This window comes from Marmota flaviventris, chromosome 4 (genome assembly GCF_047511675.1).
Source record: "Marmota flaviventris isolate mMarFla1 chromosome 4, mMarFla1.hap1, whole genome shotgun sequence".
Taxonomy (NCBI): Eukaryota; Metazoa; Chordata; class Mammalia; order Rodentia; family Sciuridae; genus Marmota; species Marmota flaviventris.
In genome coordinates, this window is record NC_092501.1 from 69,826,548 (window position 1) to 69,844,477 (window position 17,930).

A 17,930-nucleotide genomic window follows, 5' to 3' on the forward strand; every position below is an offset into this window, starting at 1 on the left:
GGGCTCTGTCTTAAGATTGTTTTACAATCACTTAACTTACACTCACATCACGTCAATTTTGACATCATAATGTGATTTGTATTGATCTGAGGCTGCCATCAGGATGAGCTCATAACTATATCAAAACCTCTGTTGAGTAAATAAAGAACTTATTTTGTATGTGGAGGATGATGGAGCATGGAAAAATCACAGAAAGGGACCAGAAAAAATACAAGCTCAGTGGGGAAATTTTAAACATCAAACATTTTTTTTTTTACACAAAATACCAAAGGTCACTAGTCTCCCACATCAAATACACAGACAATTTTTTTAAACAAATCCATTTCAGTCTGAGTCTTGAAACAAGTCTAAAGTATGTGATTTTGCAAAGATGATGCTGGGGTAATTTTAATTTTGTTGGTTTTCAAATATGAAGGAGGAACAATTTGGGATGTAAGAAGAGTGGGGGAGGGTGAATGGCCCTTCAATCCCTTCAGAGTGGTTGACATTTGAATATGTGATCCCGAAGTGCAAAATTCCAGGATCACATTCATTTGCGGACCTAAGATATCGCCAGTCGGGCAAAACAGGCTCCGAAATGTGGCTTCGTGCCTGCTTTCAAAGAGCTAGCAGTCCCCTTTGTATTCAACTAAAGCTAAGTTTAGCACCCCACACTTTGCCCAAGATACAACCTCCACATTTGTCTTGGCAACAGTTCAAGGAAGGGATGGGATTTGGTGGAATCAGCATGAAAATGATCCTCCGTCCATATCATCCTGTCTGCAGAAGGCGGATGGAGACCGAGGACTTTCAGGCTGAGTTCCCGCCGACCTTAACTGGAATAACTTGCTCTCTTTCACATCTGCAGCTGTGTCCTCCTCAGGGAGTTGTCCAACTAAATGTGATTTTAAACATCTGTCAGCTAAATCAGAGCTCCAAATTTAGCACTCGGGAACATTATGTGGATTTGTGATGCTCGCTGGAGAACACTGGATCCATAAACCAAGCTCACATGAGACAGCCGGGTGGTACTCTGGTTGGTAATTTCATCTATGACACATTTAATTTGGCTGTACATTTATGAATGTTATGTAAAGGGAAAGAGTGACCATTTCCTTGCTGAAATTCTTTCTGAATGGCTGCAAGATCAATAGCAAGAAGGAAAAGCCTCTACGCTGGGAACGCAGACTATATCCATATCCAATCATTTGCCTGGAATTTAAAAAAAAAAAAAAAAATCCCCCACAGGCTGGTTTTATCTGAATTTCCTGAAATTCTATTTTCCACCCCGAGCCAATTTTCTGATCCACTTAAAACTTTGTTCTGCTATACCCATCCCGGAAGAAAAGAAGGTGTGCATACAGTCGTCATTCTAATTTGTCACCTTTGAAGATGTCAAATTGTATGTGAAAGTCCTCTGGCTTCTTTTCCTTTGTTGTATTGACGCTTCTGAGATATGTGCTGCTGTTAAGGAAAATTATGAGGCCAGCTCTTTGCTAAGGCAAGTCTCTGTGATTAGCTAGGAATTCTGAATGCATATGGCAGTTTGCAGCCAATCCTATTAATTCCCAAGATCATGGTACCCTTAAAGGGAGACATGGGGAGAAATAGCATTACAATACAAGATGGGTTGGCGATAGATGATGTATAAAGCCTTGTGAATTTTCTCTACATAGGTTAGTGCAAAGTCTCATAGCTTTTAGCGTTCATTTCTCCATTAAGCCTTCCTTGGTTTCTCAGCCATGGATATTTACGCATTTCTCTGAACTGCCAAGGCAGGTTGTATGCCTCTGCACTGGTATTAATGTGTGGGGTTGTTAGGGAGTGTCTTCAACACTGTGATTTCTATGGAGGCAGCCATGGTGTTTGATTTATTCTGTATACACAGGATTAGGATAGGCCCAAAACTCTAGTCCACTGACATTGTACACATAATGAATCAGTGTGTGAGTGAGGGGCACTAATTTGAACTGCTTAAGAATATGCCATTTGGGGCTGGGGATAGAGCTCAGTTGGTAGAGTGCTTGCCTCCCCCTGAGTTCAATCCCTAGCACTGCCAGGAAGAAAAAAAAAAGAATATGCTATCTCAAGGCAAGCAGAGGTGGTTCAGGCACATGGTTGATCAAGAGAAAAGAAACCTTAGAAATATGCCATAGGTAAACCACAAGTAGATCGTGCAAACATGCCCATGGACAGGGAATTCACTCAACTTAGATTTCTCTTGCTGATAGAGGAAGAGAAGGCCTGTGAGAGAAACCAGAGACTAAGTGAAGACATTTATGAGCCAGGACACAGGGAGGGCAGTGCCATATATATGGGGTTGTTTGAAGGGGCTGAGCAGGAAGGCATGATAATTATTCCCTCTATTCACCCCTCTTCTGCAATGACATACCTACCTTGTATTGTAGCTGGTGGGTTAGGAAACGTAGCAATATTCAGAGGTGAAAAGATTGGGTTGAGAGAGAAAGATGTGACCTTATCCATGGATTAATCCATTTGTTAGATGAATAATTTAAATGGACTACTGGGTGGTACCTAGGCAGGTGGTACATGGATGAAGTAAATAGGTTACTGGGGGCATGAGCTTTGGGAATATATCTGTCCCTGGCCCCTTCTTTTCTTTCTGGAGCTGCCATGAGCTGAGCAGCTTTTCTCTGACAGACTTTCTGTCATGATGTTCTGCCCCACTTCAGACTCAGAGCACTGGACTCTGCCAACTGTGGACTCAACTTCTGAAAGCACGAGCCCCAAATAAACTTTTCCTCCTCTAAACTGTTCTTGTCAGGTATTTTGGTCACAGCAAGGAAAAGCTAACTAACACACTTTGGGAGTCCATATAAGGGAATAGTTAAATAACAGCTACTGTAGCGTCAGACAGACCAGGATCCAAACCCCTAATGCTGAGGTGAATTACCCTGGAAACATAGCTGAACATCTCTGAGCTAGCTCCTAGGGTGGAAGGGATTAGACACAAATATAAGTATCTGACACATAGTAAGTGTTCTGTGTAGTCAAATTATCATCATTACTATGTTTAGTTTGGACTCTTGCTTACAAGTAATAAAAATGAAACAAAAACTGATTTAGGTTTTAAAAAAAAAAAAAAAAAGGTGTTTTTTGTCCCTGGGCTTTAGGGTGGTTCTGTCACCTCTGCCCTTCTGTGCACACCTGTTTCACCCTCTCCCTCAGCTTCTTAACTCAGGTCCACATCATGGTTGGAGAAAAGCTACCTCCTGACCCTTAAACTGGCTTGCTGTAAGTTCAGCTCCTCCAAAAAGAGACCAACATGAATCCTTTTCCTGTCTTCAATTTCACACTTCTGGGGGAAAGTTTCTGAGGAACTCACCTTGAATTGGAGCTACTTCTGTTCACTCACTTAGTGAGGGTGGTGCATGTACAGAGGCAGGAGTCAAATGACTCCAAGGCCCCCAGAAGGCAACAGACATGGAGGGAAGATAGATGTGGGAGAGAGATCATCACCAGATGGACAGATGCTGCAAAAATCACCTTCAAACTACTAGGATCATGAAAAAGGAACATTTAAAAATGTGAAGCAATACACAATATGCCCTTCCTTATGAAAAAAAAATATTTCATACATATTATGATCATAAGCTATAAAGATTTATAGGGAACACAAAGAAATTGTTGTTATGCTATGGTGATGATTTTTTAATGCCCTTTGATTTAATAACAAAACTCTGTTGAATGTGGAAAGCTCCTACAAGGATTAATAACCCTTGAGCCTTTGCCACCTAACACCTTAGCAGGGATTAGTTGACAACTGGCTGAGAGCCAAGCCCCAAGGGGACAAACCCAGTCCAAAAAGGGGAGGGGGAGGCCAAAAAATGCCCAGAGTGCTGGAGGCCAAGTCTCTTGCTCTTCACAGTGTGTGGACACTGAGGCCCTCTCTTCCTGGAAAGGGAGAAACCTGGCTCAGAATTCTGAAGCTTCCATCGTATTTTCGCAGAACATCAGTAAATTCCAGGCTGGAGACAAGGCAGCTACTAGAAAACTCCTTTGGTAATTAAAAAATAAATAAATAAATAAATAAATAAATAAGCACTGGGGACATTGTGAAAAGGCACCAAGTGGTTTTGGGGGCAAGACTGGTGACAGTTTCCAAAGGCCCTACAGACATTCTATAGAAACAAAGAATCCCACGCCCACTCCAGCAGCCTCTGAGCCCATCTGGCACTCTGTCCCCAGTTCCCACCCTTGGGCCCAGTGAGGATGACCTGGGAAAAGTCTTTCCATTTAGTCTTTGGCACCCTGCTTCTGCTAGCTTGAATGTCAATGTGCTGCTTCTTCTAATGTTTCCCTCAGGGATTGGGTAGGACAGATGGTCACTGTCATGTTAAAGCCAAAGACGTATGAAGCAACTTTGTGAGCATTGTGAGAGCTTAACTCCTACCCCAGAGACAGACCCCCTGAGACTCTTGCCTGGACAGGGACCGAGGCTCTGAAATGCAGTGGGTAAATCACATCCACAGCTCCGTCTGCAGAGAAGACGCAGTACTTTTGATATTGCTCAAGTTAGCTGCCCCAAGACACTGCCCAAATGTTCCCTTAAACACTGCTTTTATCTTCAGCAAAACTATATATGGCCAGAACTCCAGAAAAAATTCACTTTAGTCTAAGGGCTTTCAGTGAGTGTTCAAGACCCCGGCTTTACAAGATTCTAAGGTCTGTTGCTGGATTTTACCTTAATCACAACCCTTAATGTCACCCACTTGGACAGTTCCTGTGTCCTATGGAGGATAGACCTACACAGCTATCTGTATAACACTTATGAAACAGCCATGCATTCATTAGGTAGTGGATTTAAAAATTATCATAAACTTTATGGCTTTAAACAAATGATTATCGGGCTGGGGATGTGGCTCAAGCGGTAGCGCACTCGCCTGGCATGCGTGCGGCCCGGGTTCAATCCTCAGCACCACATACAAAGAAAGATGTTGTGTCCACCGAAAACTAAAATATAAATATTAAAAAATTCTCTCTCTCTCTCTCTCTAAAAAAAATTATTATCTTGCAGTTGGGAGGTGAGAAATCTGAAATGGGTCTCATGAGATTAACTTCAACATGTCAGTAGGGCTGTGTAGCTTTCCAGAGGCTCCAGGTAAAACTCCCCTGGAGTCCCCCCCTTTTGCAGCTTACAGAGGCTTCCCACACTCCTTACCTGGTGGCCCCTTTCCATCTGCAAAGCCCACAATAGCATGTCAAGTTTTCCCCGGCATCATTCCACACTGACTCTTTTGCCTCCCTCTTCAACATCTGAAAGATCCTTGTGATTATCTTGGGCCCTCCCTTGTCATCAGGATAATCTTGTTTTAAGGTCAACTGACTAGCAACCTTAATTCCACATGCAACCTTAATATCTCCTTGCCCTGAGGCATAACATGTTCTCAAGTTCTGGAGATTAGGATATGGACATCTCTGACACAGGCACTATCCTGCCCACTGCAAGCATCTATTATGTGCCAGGTTTTAACATACTTCACTTAATCCTCACTACAATCCTATGAAGTAGGTACTATTGTTATCATCCCCATTTTACAGATGAGGAGATTAGGACTCAGAGAGGGTCATTGGCCTAAGGGCACACAATAAATGGCAGATCAGGGACTCAATGTAAGGCTTGTCCAGCTCTGTCAGCCAATTTGACAAACTAAACATGTTCTTCCTTCCTTAAGGGCTCTATATATATTGTTCCCTCTGCTCAGAACCCACTTCCCTTCTTTACCTAGTTATCTTCTTCTCATATACCTATTGTCACTTCCTTAGGGAAGCAGTCTCTGATTTCACAGATGAAGCCATGGACTTTATGTATCATAATTATGCTTTATTATTTGTGTGCATTTCTTTCTGAAGAATAAAATTGCTTCTCCTTACCAGGGTCCTACATGAAAAAACCTCTGCCTTCTCCAGCTTCATCTTCCTCTCTGCCTTATCCCTCACTCTGGCCATACTCATCTTATGAACTCACCAAGTAGCTCCCCACCTTAGGATCTTTGCACATACCTTTCCTCTAACTTGACTTCCCCACTGCTTTGCTTGATTAATTCCTTACTCTTCAGGCCCCAGCTTACATGTAAGCTTACAAGAGTAAGGCTGGTCCAGGATTGCAACTTCTCATGGCTGTGTATTTCCTTCAGGGTGCTTATCACAATATCATGGTTATAATTACATGTTTATTTGTGTATTTATGTGCTTAATATCATCCTTGCTCCTATGCCAAATTTTAGGGCCTTGTACCATGTCTAATAAATAATAAGTATCAGAGGATACTTAATATATTAGTGAAATAATGTAATTTGAGCCTGTCCTGGTGGCTTTGGGGACATGGAAAACTATCAAACAGAGTCTATTTAGAGATACTGTGAAACTGTGAAATAGTATTGCCTTTGATGTTCATTAGAAGATTCTACTTTTCTTTCTTTCTGCCTTTATGCACCATTCTTAATTAGCGAGACTGGTCAAAATCAGAGACTCTGAATAAAACACATAGGCCATTGTAGGAAAAGGATAAATAAGCCTGAACTTTAATAACCACCTCTTGTTTATTGTTATACAAGGATAGCTCTGGTGGCTGAAAAACAAAGAAATGTGTCTACTGGATCTCAGGCATCAGTGTACATGAGAACCATTAGGAGTTCTTTATCTGTATTTCATGTGCAGAGATTCCCAGTCATAGTTCTAGAAAGCTCCCTCCACAAGGTTGGATGCTGATCTTCCTCCTGGTCTTTGGACCACACTTTGGCAGTGGTGAGTGGTTCTCAAACTTTGGTCCTTACTACCTAGAGCCCACAGTTGAAGTAGGGTAGACCCCATGGCTGTTGTTACCAATTCTCACTAAAGTTTCAGAAACACTTGCTTTCAGACTTGGCTGCACATTGGAATCCCCTAAGGATTTTTAAAAACTACTAATGCCAGCATCTCACCTCTAGAGATTTAGATTTGACTGATCTGGAGTACAACCTGAGAGAAGGTTTAAAGCTCCCTAAGGGATTTGAATGCATGTGAAAGCTTGAGGTCTTCTGACCTAGAGCAGTGATTCTCAAATTCAAATGGCATCAAAATCACCTGGATGGACTTTTAACCCATGAACTCTTAGGCTTCACCCTCAGTTCTCCATTCAGTAGGTCTATCTGTGGCCTCAGAACCTGCATTCCTTACAAATTCCCAGTGGTTGTTAATGACCCTGACCCAGGGACCACACTTTGAGAGCTGCCGATCTAGGTGAGGAAAACCAAATAGATTGACTTTTCAGATTTGAAAGCCCCAAGAAATCATTGAGGATTTTGTAATTTGTGTTTGAGGCAAGATTTATGATAGGGATAAGGAATTGCAAGATTGTATGTTACTAACAAACTCTTCGGTGACACCTTTGCTGCTAGACCACAGACTTAACATTGACTAGTACAATCTGGACTATGTGGGTCCTAGTCCTGGGACAGAATGCAGTCTCCATAGTGTTGCTTACTTGGGCCATGCAACGGGCTTTGTATGGACAACCCCAGGCACTAATAAAATGTTCCTTTGTAAGGCATTGTTCTCTCTGCATAAATTTTCCTCAGCAACTTACAGAATAAGGAGGCTGATACAGATTAGGTTTTAAGTGTTCTTGTGTCTCTGGCCAAAAACTATCTTCATTTCACCATGATTTGCAACAAAACAATACAAATGACAGTAACTTGGGTCAGCTGCTTACTGTGTTTGCCTAATTACCATATAGTAAAAGAAAAAATAGTCAAAACACATGTCAGATTAGCTTGTGTGAGCTTTATTTGATTACAACAGTAACCTCCATTCTGTAGGCTAACCTTCATGGCTGGTTACACATGTAAAATGGTTGTCTGCTCACAACTTAAAGACATCAGAGGGAACGCTGGGTATTAGAGACATGGTAAATTATCCAATGCATTGATTTCCTGCAGTCAGGAATGGTTAAAGCTGTGATTGCTATTTTAAAGGATCTGTCTATATTCCTGCTTTCCTTGCTTCTAATATCCTAGCCATGAGAGGGTGGGGAGGAAAGCCGAAGGAACAGAAAGAAAAAAAATGGGATTTATATAAACATGATAAATCTGTTTTATTACCTACATTACACACTGGATGTGTTTAAAAAAAAAAAAAACTCTCAATTCAGAGCAATTGCTGCAAATCACACATTCCTGATTGTATGGCAGTATTCCTGGTGGGAAAGCCAGAACTAGTGAAGGATGGATTTTAGCATGTCCTATGTGCTTATTTATGGTGCAGCACATCATCAAACAACACTTCACAGGCTCTAAGCTGGCAAACTGGAAGGCTTTGAAGAGAAATAATGAGCTGAGAGGTTCATGACATGCTATTAAAAAGTTTGTGATTGGATTTGGAAAATCAGATGGGTCTCCAAGGGAAAGGGACCATTTCTGAGCCATTGCACTTAGAATATTTTTGAGCCCCAGAGCAGATATTTATGAGAAGGGAGAGTTGTTTTTGTCTCAAATCCAGGTTCTGACTCTGATGTGTAGCAAGGAAGCCGCTTTGCACTGCAGACCTGAAGTGCTGGAATTATCCATGATGTCACCTTTTTCTACTGATCTGCCTACCACTGCACAGAGGCATACTATTAGCTCTGTGACGTTTTTGCTTAATTCTCCCACATGCGGGCTGCAATTCCAGCCAAAACAAAGTCGGCAGGAGATTTCACAGCCACTGAATTGCTCAAGGTGCTCCAGGCTCAGGGAGATGGGGGGATCAGGTTGGGATTCATGCATTAGGAATGAAAAGATGAACAGAAAGGAAAGGCAGCGGGACAGTGGGATTTGGGGTTGCCTGGTGTGTGAAGCTTTTCGTCTTCCAATCAGTGATTTGATGTTCCTTTTTCACCTTGGAGATTTGCAGTGCTTTTCTGGCATATGTGATAGAATAAAGCACCCTGTTCCATTTCCAGTGGTGAACCAGGGAGACCTGCTAGTGAAACTATAAAGAAGACATTTTAGGATATGAGATAATGAAAGAGAATAGTATTTAAAAAGAAACACACACACACACACACACACACACACACGCATAAACACACTCAGAGTAATACATAACTAGGCAAGCTCAAGATGAAGTTATGGTGAAGCCATTTTCCCCATTGCAGTGACACTTTAACTCTTTAGATCCCGGAGTTCTCCTGCACTTATGCAGCCTGAAAAGATGGTCCCACAGCCACCACCATAAGGCCAAGAGGCACAGTACGTTGAATCAGGAAGGTCTAGCACACTTGGTGAGTGCTATGATCCTGAGCTCAAAGCACATGATCTCCAATCTCTGAGCTCAAAGCACAGGGTCTCTGAGATCCTTCCGTCTCACTCACATTTCCCCACAAGTTCCATAATAACAAACACATGACCCTTGCTTCCAGATCTTCGGGATTGACTGCACAGTAGGGCTGAGCTATTGCTCCATGAAAGATTATTTGTGATCATTAGGGAAAAAAGAAGGCAGGGCTTGAAATGGTACGCTAATCAAAAAGGAACAACTGCTGCCGCTTCTCCAGCTTACTTCGCAAAAGTCACATGGATGATGGTCCATTTCCAAGTCTGGTCCAGCCAAACTCTCAGATGGAGAACTATTTGTTTCTTATGGGCAAAGCTGTTTTTTTTTTTTTCTTCTCTCTCTCTGTCTCTCTCTTTCTCTCTCGCCACTGTGGGAAAATGAACTTTTTTTCAGTCACCCCTGACATCTGACCACTCAACTGATCACGAGGACACTGCGGTAAACCACAACTCAACTTGAAATTATCTCTCTTAGGCACTGTTCCTGTACTTTGGATGGCACCATCCCTGGCTCTCAGCTTTGCCTTTCCTCTATGGGGTCTCCATTTCCCTTGTCTACTCAAAGGGAGTGGTTTTGCTCTGTTGTCTCCAATTGGGCTTGTCCTCAAAGTAAGCAGAGTGCCAAAATGACACCAGTTTTCCCAGCCAAGCCCTCAAAAAATGGCCCATTTATACATGGTGTCCTAAAAAGAAAAAAAAAATAGCATGAAAACTTTAAACATCCTGCAAAGGGAGGGGGAGCGCCAACTCTCTTGATTAATATTGAGATGATCCAGCAGGGTTTATACATATTCCTTCTGTTTGAATCATCTTGTTTTTTGTAGCTGTTTTACACCTCCAGGATCCTGCCATCTGCCTACTCTAAAGAAACACAGCAAAGCCTTCCAAAAACAATGGTTGGGAGGGGAAAAAAAAATGTGATCAAACCCAAGAAATCGACTTCTCTGCACCCTTTTGGTTACTGCTGCTCTTCCTGGAGAGAAGACAGTGTGGTGTGGCCCAGAGGTTCAAGCCGTGGTGGGTTCACCTCCTAATAAACAGCCCCCTGCACCCTGTCACGCCATCAGGCTGACAAGAGAGAACTTGGTGTACAGATCTGCCTGCCCTCTTGGCTGAGAAAGGAGGAGGAGAAGGAGGGGGTGGGCGGCGCCCTGGGCAGTTATGTCCTACTCAGATCTGGTGTGTGTCACTGGAATATAGGTCAGCATTTGCTGGACACCTCAAGGCAGGCTGGAAGCCTGCAGACCTCAGAGCAGGCCCAGGTCTCCCCACCCACGTTCTCTTCTTGCACAAAACAGGTTAACAAGCCCAAAAAACACTGAGAGAGTCCTGCAGGACAGATGAAACCAGTCTTCGCATTTTGCACACAAATCTGGGGAAATCTAAAGCTTAGCAAGGGCTTTATCAGTCCTGGGGTTGGGCCAAGGTGCAGGCTGTAGTTCAGATGGCCTAGCCAAATGCAGCTGCTGGCTATTCACGCTTCCCTTGGGGACTTTTCCTCAACCCCTCATTTAGATAGTGGAGTGGATGGGTAATGTGCACGTAGCCACTGAGGATGATTCGAAAAGCAAAATGACTTTCAATTACCATGCAGTTCAGGTGGAGGCAGAGAGTACAGAAAAGGTTTTCTTTCCAACAGCAAAGTGAGGTGACAGAGAGCTGCTGGCTTTGCAGAGAAATGATTAATTTAAAGGGCTATTGGCTAATGCTTTGGGCTGGACACTTAGGCTCAGCTACCTCCCTTTCCCCCACAGTTCATAGAGGGATAAAGATGTTACATGAATTGGATTTTTCTTGTGAATTAAAACATTGATGTCCTGATTTGGGATAACAAGCATTGCCAAGTTAGTGCTGAGCAGACAGAAAGGAATAAGTCTAAGGCTTTTGCCTTTGGGGATATGCAAAAAATGTCCAAAAAAAAAAAATGTTCCATTGATTGTCCAAGGTCATTGGGATGTGCTTGCTCAAAATGGAACTCAAGACTCCCAAATCTCAGTGTCTGAATAATTGTTCTTTAACTAAAACAATGAAAATAAAGTGAATTGGCAGAGGATATTGTTCCAGGCCAAGAAGTTCAGAAAGCAAGCAGAGCCAAGAAAAATGGGATTTTCTTTAGGCTGACATCAAATGCCTCAGTAATAATCTTCTAAATTGAGTTTATTATTTTCAACACAGGCATACTTGTGATTTCCCATCATGCAAGTTAAATTTAAATTTAGTGAGTATTGCTGAGTGTGGTGGTGCACACCTGTAATTCTGTCTACTAGGCCGAGGCAGGAGGATCACGAGTTCAAGGCCAGTCTGGCCAACTGAGCAGGACTCTGTCTTAAAAATATAAAATAAAATAAAATTTTAAAAATAGTATCTGCTAAGTTCCTGCACCATGCAAGGCATTTTTCCACAGATGTATGATTTAGTCCTCACAAAACCTAGAGGTTCAGAAATCATTATCACTATTTTACTGATGAAACTTACTAGGATTAAAGTCCTGCTTGAGGTGTAAGTAGAACTGAGACTCAAACTCAGCTTTCCTAACTCCCTCTGGGTTTCACAACCATTCAGCTTATAAATAGCATCTTGTTTTATATGTTCATATGTAGGTCGATTGTTGTAAATTTAAGCTTCCAGATAAAAACAACTATGAGCTAAAATGGAGGTTTCTTTAAATTACCTATTTACAGTATTGTTCCCAAAGATAAAGATTCTAAGATGTATTTGTATTGGTCATGATTAAATAGTGCATAAGTTTATAAATAAACTCTATGAGAAGTTACATAACCTGATTAAAATCTGGTCTGGTATTTAAAATGCATTGATATATCCAGATATAAAGTAGTTTAGACCTTATACGAAAAGAATATTGGCTTAAAAATTTGACAATTTACAGATGTTAGCAAACATGTGATTCAATGCTAAGTGCATATTGACAAGGCAGGGAGACAGAAGTTAATTCAGTCAGCATCTTAGTTGGAGAGGTTGTATGCCAGCCTTTCTTAAAATAGAGAGGGACATAGTGTAATTGTTTCTCTATTTTTTGCTTTTCCTTTTTGATAAAGGAAAGATATGGGGATAGGAGAAATAAATTAAAAGTTCTAGGAGTACTGCTGGGCACAGTGCATACCTGTAATCTCAGTGACTCTGGAAGCTGAGGCAGGAGGATCACAAGTTCAAAGCCAGGCTCAGCAACTTAGCAAGACCCTGTCTCAAAATAAAAAATAAAAATAAAGGGCTGGGAATGTGGCTCAGTGGTTAAACACCTCCTGATTTCAATCCTTGGGACCCCCCACCCCACCCCGCAAAAAAAGAAAAAAATTACTTCCAGGAATACAGATGTGAAAAAAATAGACAGCACTGACGCTCACCATCCAGGAGGGGAGGAAGACATGTAACCAAACATAATGAGGGATGAAGAAGTAGGAATGTGTGGGAGGCACAAAATCAGCACAGAGAAGGAAGTCATGACCCCCAAGACAGTGAGAGAGAAGGGACGGTGTGGGAAACCCCCACAAAGAGGAAAACCGGACCTAGAATTTAAAAACTTCAGCCAAGTGGGTAATGGAAGAAAGAAGAAGTCTGTAAGAAAGGCACGGAGCACGAAACAGGTTGACATTTGGGGCTTAGGAAGAATCTAAAGCTGTTGCAGGGGACAGCACAGGATAAGTGTGGGGAGAAACCAAGTAGTGAAGTTGCTAGGAGGTTGCGTGCGCGAGGAGCCACCCTCTGGTTTTAAAACACGGACATGAGTTTCTGAAAAGTTGCTTCTGTGGTGTCCAAATAGTTGGTCATCTGAACAACAAAATGAAAAGCTGGTTGTTTCCAAAAAGTAATTAAATAGACAAACTCCCAGCATGATTGCTGTTTTTTTTTTTTTTAAAGGAGGAAGAAATAAATAGTACCAGATATGAAAAGGGACAGTGAAACAGAAAAAGTAAATATTTAAAAATCTTAAGAGAATCACATGAACAACATTAGGTCCATATATTTGAAATCTTGGATACACTGTACAATTTTTAGAAAGCATAAATTGTGAAAGTTAACTTAAGAAGAAATTGACACTCAGTAAACCTATAACAAGAAAGGGGGAAAATAGGGCTGGGGTTGTGGCTCAGTGGTAGAGCACTTGCCTCACATGTATGAGGCCCTGGGTTCCATTCTCAGCACCACATAAAAAGAAATAAATAAAAATAAAGGGAAAAAAAAAGATCATATCAAACTTTAAAAAAAGTGGGGGGAATTAAATCAATAGTGAAAAATATGTCATAAAGGAATACAATTTTAGAGACAATAATTTTTTTCCCCAAAATCAAAAGAGTCAGGCTCAGCAACTCTGGAGTCTAAGGCAGGAGGACTGCAAGTTAGAGGCTAGCCTCAGCAACTGAGCAAGATAAAAAATAAAAAGGGCTGGGAATGCGGCTTATTGGCTAAGTACCCCTGGGTTCAATTCCTGGTACCAAAACAAAAACCAAAAGCATATTAAAGGAAAATATAATAACCTTTAATATTATAAATATAAAAATATTTCATAATATTTTACAAAGTCAGATAAGGAGAGAATGATCAATCTTGCTTATGGGCAGAGATACAAGAATGTTAAATATTAGCAAGTGATCCAAAGTGACCATGAACAAATATCATAAGATAAATATCATATGGCATTAAAGAATTGTTTAACATTGAAAAATCAATTATGTAAGTTATCACATTGACATACCACATAGACAATGGAAAATATTCAATAAAATTCTGTACCTACTTATGATTAAGAAAAAATTTTATTTTCATACCAGGTATTGAACTCAGGGACATTCAACCACTGAGCCACATCCCCAGCCCTATTTTGTATTTTATTTAGAGACAGGGTCTCATTGAGTTGCTTAGTGCCTTGCTAAGTTACTGAGGCTGGCTTTGAACTCATGATCCTCCTGACTTAGCCTCCTGAGCCACTGAGATTTACAGTCATGTGCCACCATGCACAGCTAAAAAAATTTTCTTTTCTTTTCTTTTTTTTTTTTTTGCCAACTGGTTTGAATCATAGCTCCATGGCTTATTAATTCTTAAATTTTAATTTGGGTAAAAATAATCTAAGCTTTATATGAAAAAGGAAACGAATACTTAAAGGAGGAATGAGAGTGGAAGCAAAGGGAATAATTAGGAAGAGGTCATCGTAGCAAAGCCAGGTAGGCGGTGAGAGGTGTAGAAAGCTGGAAAAAAGTCCCCATGGTGGCAACAGAGGAGAGAGCGGATTTCAGTGACAACTTAGGGAAGATTGGCAGAGCCTGGTGATTGACTAGCTGTGGGAGGATGGTTGTAATGAAGACAAAGGAGTCTATTATGACTCTCAGCTTTCTGGACTAGGTGGCTGTTTGGATGGTAATTCATTTAAATAAAAATAGAAAAAACAGTTTGAAGATCTGTCTGAAATTAGCAAGGCTTTCTTGCATGAGGGGTGAAAAAACTGTTTAAGAGAACTGAGTGCCAGCAGCCTAGAGTTAAGCTTTTGCAATCACTAGGTATATCGATATCAAGAAAGAGAGAGGGGAAAAGGGGTCAGTGGGGATACCCTGCAGCTTTCAAAGGCCAGACTAGCACTGGGCCTGGCAGAGTAGCCACTCAATAAAGGTTTGAGTAAGTAGTCCAAAGCTACCAGTAGTTTGCTTAGTATATGGATCTGTAAGGAGAGGAAGTTTTGGGATACCCAGAATCAAAGAGATAAGAAAAAATAAAGGTTACTTCATAATAAAGATTACTTAGACATAAGTAGTGCCCAATAATGGTAACAATCAGGATAAAAGTATTTCTAACGTTGAAAACAGAGCAAAGAGAAAAAGACATTTCTATTTTTTTGTCTTCTTAAATTTTGCTCTATCATATATTTCATTAAGTATTTATGGGTAGTTATTACATTTTTGCATTGAAGTTAAATTTTTGTTCACCAAATGTTTAATTTTATATATAGCAAAACATAATATTTCAGTCCTCACTGATTCCAATGTGCCCAAGGCCCTGTGTTCACCTGCAGCAACCTCCAAAATTGCCTTTTTCTTCTTCCTCCTTCATTTCTCCAATTTTCCCTCTCAACTTAATAACATCCATGGATGTCCCATCCACTATGCTATAGCTTGAATATGTATTATAATCTATAGAAACAAACCACGCCAAATCATTATTTTATTACATAAGCACAGTGCAAGCAAATAAATGTGTACACCATCAAGAAATTAACTGACTAAACATTTCCACTCGGGCTGAGAAAAGAATGGACTCAACTGTAGGACTCTTCCAAAGCAGTAATATCCACTGAAGGCAGCATCAGGCATCTATGGAGTGGCTTTGGTAATAATAAGACCAGTATTCTTCAAAATGGTTGAAAATAAGGAATGCTAAAAAAGTACGAGTGGCCCTTCTAGAGTTTGGGTGTCCATTTCATAATTGCCTGGTGTTTACACTTCAACCTCTGGGACATCAGATTTCAGATGGCATTACCCAGGGACCAAATTCATATCAGAAGGAGAATGTACTAGAACCCTTTGCCAGGAACAGTCTGCTGATCCAATCCAAGTGGCAAGATCCACAGCAGGACAAAGGAACTTTTGAAAGGCACTTGAAAAGAGTTCAGTTACTCTGCGGTTAACCCATCAAAGGCGTCTTCCTGTAACCCAGAGGACAGCAGGCCTCGACATGTGCTGGCCATTTGGAAAACAGATTCATACAGAGCAGATCAAAGATTTCAGGAGAGCCCCTTGCCTTGAAAAGATGAAGCCTTATGAAAATCATTAAGCAATTCATTGATATTTATTTGCTTACACTGTGCTTCAGCAAAGCAGGCAGGAAGATGAGGATGAGAGCCATGACCCAGTTTCAGAAGGGGCCCTAGCTCAGAAAAGAAGGGTTCCCTTACATGCCTGAGTTTAAAGAGACTTTTAAGAGGACATCCTACCACATGGCTGGCATACAAGGCTGTCTTGGCTCCCTTCAGCTGTGAATTAGGTTAACAGCCACCTCAAGCTTCTTAGAAACCTAGAAATCCCCAGGCAGTTAGAGAAATTCCATGGAGCTAAGAAAACCTTTGCAATCTCCGAGCTTTAACCAGAAAACGATATTTCCCAACATCTTCTTTTCTCCATCTGTGGGACTTTGTGTAATTTACTCCCAGCCTCGTAAAACATGGGTGCCCCATAATCAGTCCCTCCCAATGCACAAAACTCTTAATTCATGTCTCAGATCCTGTAGACCAGGAAATGAACAAGGAGCAAAGCCTTATTTTCACCTTGGAAATTACCAGGTTATTGTGCATGGAGTTTCTTCTAAAACCAAACTAATTCCTCTGCCCGATAGAGGGAACTTTGCTTGCTTTAAAGTTTACCAAAGTAGTCCCTTCTGAGTCTCAACTTCTCCTTTATGTGGAAGCAAAATTCCTTTGATCAGAGACCGGTCCAACAGAATGCCATCATCCTTACACTTGGGGCTTTTAAATGATTGTACTTGCTTCATCCGTGCTGTGGAAGGTACCCGATGCAAAACCTCTCAATCCCAGGGGGCCCTGGGGAGGAGGCTGACTCTAGGGAATTGGACTCCGCTTCTCCCACATTACAGAGGTTGCAAATCTACCCTCAAATATTCAACACATATGTTCTGAAATTCATTAAGTCCAAAAATTAAGAAACAAATTTTTAAAATCCAGCATTGGTTCTTGTAAAAAGCAGATAGTCGAGAAATGCTTGTTGACTGTTTAATTTGTTAGCTGATAAATGTGAGAAATACAGTCTGCTATGTACCACCGGACAGCTGATGTTGCTAGGAAGACATTTGTCTCTTTTGCCATTATGCAAGTTTGAGAAAATGAATTAGCCAAACCCTGCCTGTGTTTGAAGAACAACCTTTCTCAAAAGGTCTTCTTAAAACTCTCCTCTTTATTATTTGGGGATGGGGAGGGCACAAATGTCACTTGGCTTTAAATTGTCTATTAACTTTTTATTATCTCCAAATAAATTCTCAAAGGGAAGAATTTTGTCATATTATGTATTTTCTTATATGTGGGGGGTGTCTTTCATAATCCAGGATTCTTGCTCAAAGCAAATACTAAGTAATTGTTGACCATGGACATTAGAAGTACAGTTTGGTTTGTATCATATGGCAGTTAAGCTTGGAATACACAAAAAGTACCATTCTCTGCTACTTTCCTATACTTAGAAGATATATTATTTTAGAAAAACTTTTTCTGTGATTTCAAGGTAGTTTTGGATACCAGTACTTAAATATTTATGCACTAAGATAAGAAGTACATAAATATTATTACCACATATATTGCAACATGGCTGTGATATTTTCTGTTGCTTGATGGAGACATTGGCTAATTCCTAATAGGCCTCATGACAGCTGTTTCTATAGTAGATGGAGCAGTCTTAATTATAATTACTTCATCTTTGTAGATGAAGTAATTAGTCTTTTCAGAGTAGAGTATTACCCCTTCCCCACGGTTCACTTTCTGTGTAGTTACTTACAGTCCTGTGGTCCCAAAATACTAATATTTGTCTTAACTCGTTTTGAGGGGTGTGTGTGTGTGTGTGTTTGTGTGTGTGCGCGCGCACACGCGCGCATGCACGCATGTGCCTAAGAGAGAAAAGAGGGAGACTGCAT

At 41.0% G+C, this 17,930-nt stretch overlaps 1 protein-coding gene and 1 long non-coding RNA gene across 2 annotated transcripts in view; one reads left to right on the plus strand and one right to left on the minus strand.

Moving 5' to 3' along the window:
• Rnls (renalase, FAD dependent amine oxidase) overlaps positions 1 to 17,930 on the plus strand; it is a 345,747-nt gene that overhangs the window by 318,161 nt on the left and 9,656 nt on the right. The gene's annotated exons all lie outside the window — the stretch shown is intronic.
• On the minus strand, positions 7,750 to 9,965 carry LOC114103510 (uncharacterized). The gene is made up of 2 exons (XR_011707334.1): positions 9,520 to 9,965; positions 7,750 to 8,949 (listed from the first exon to the last, which is right to left on the minus strand). It is a non-coding gene; the product is annotated as an uncharacterized lncRNA (long non-coding RNA).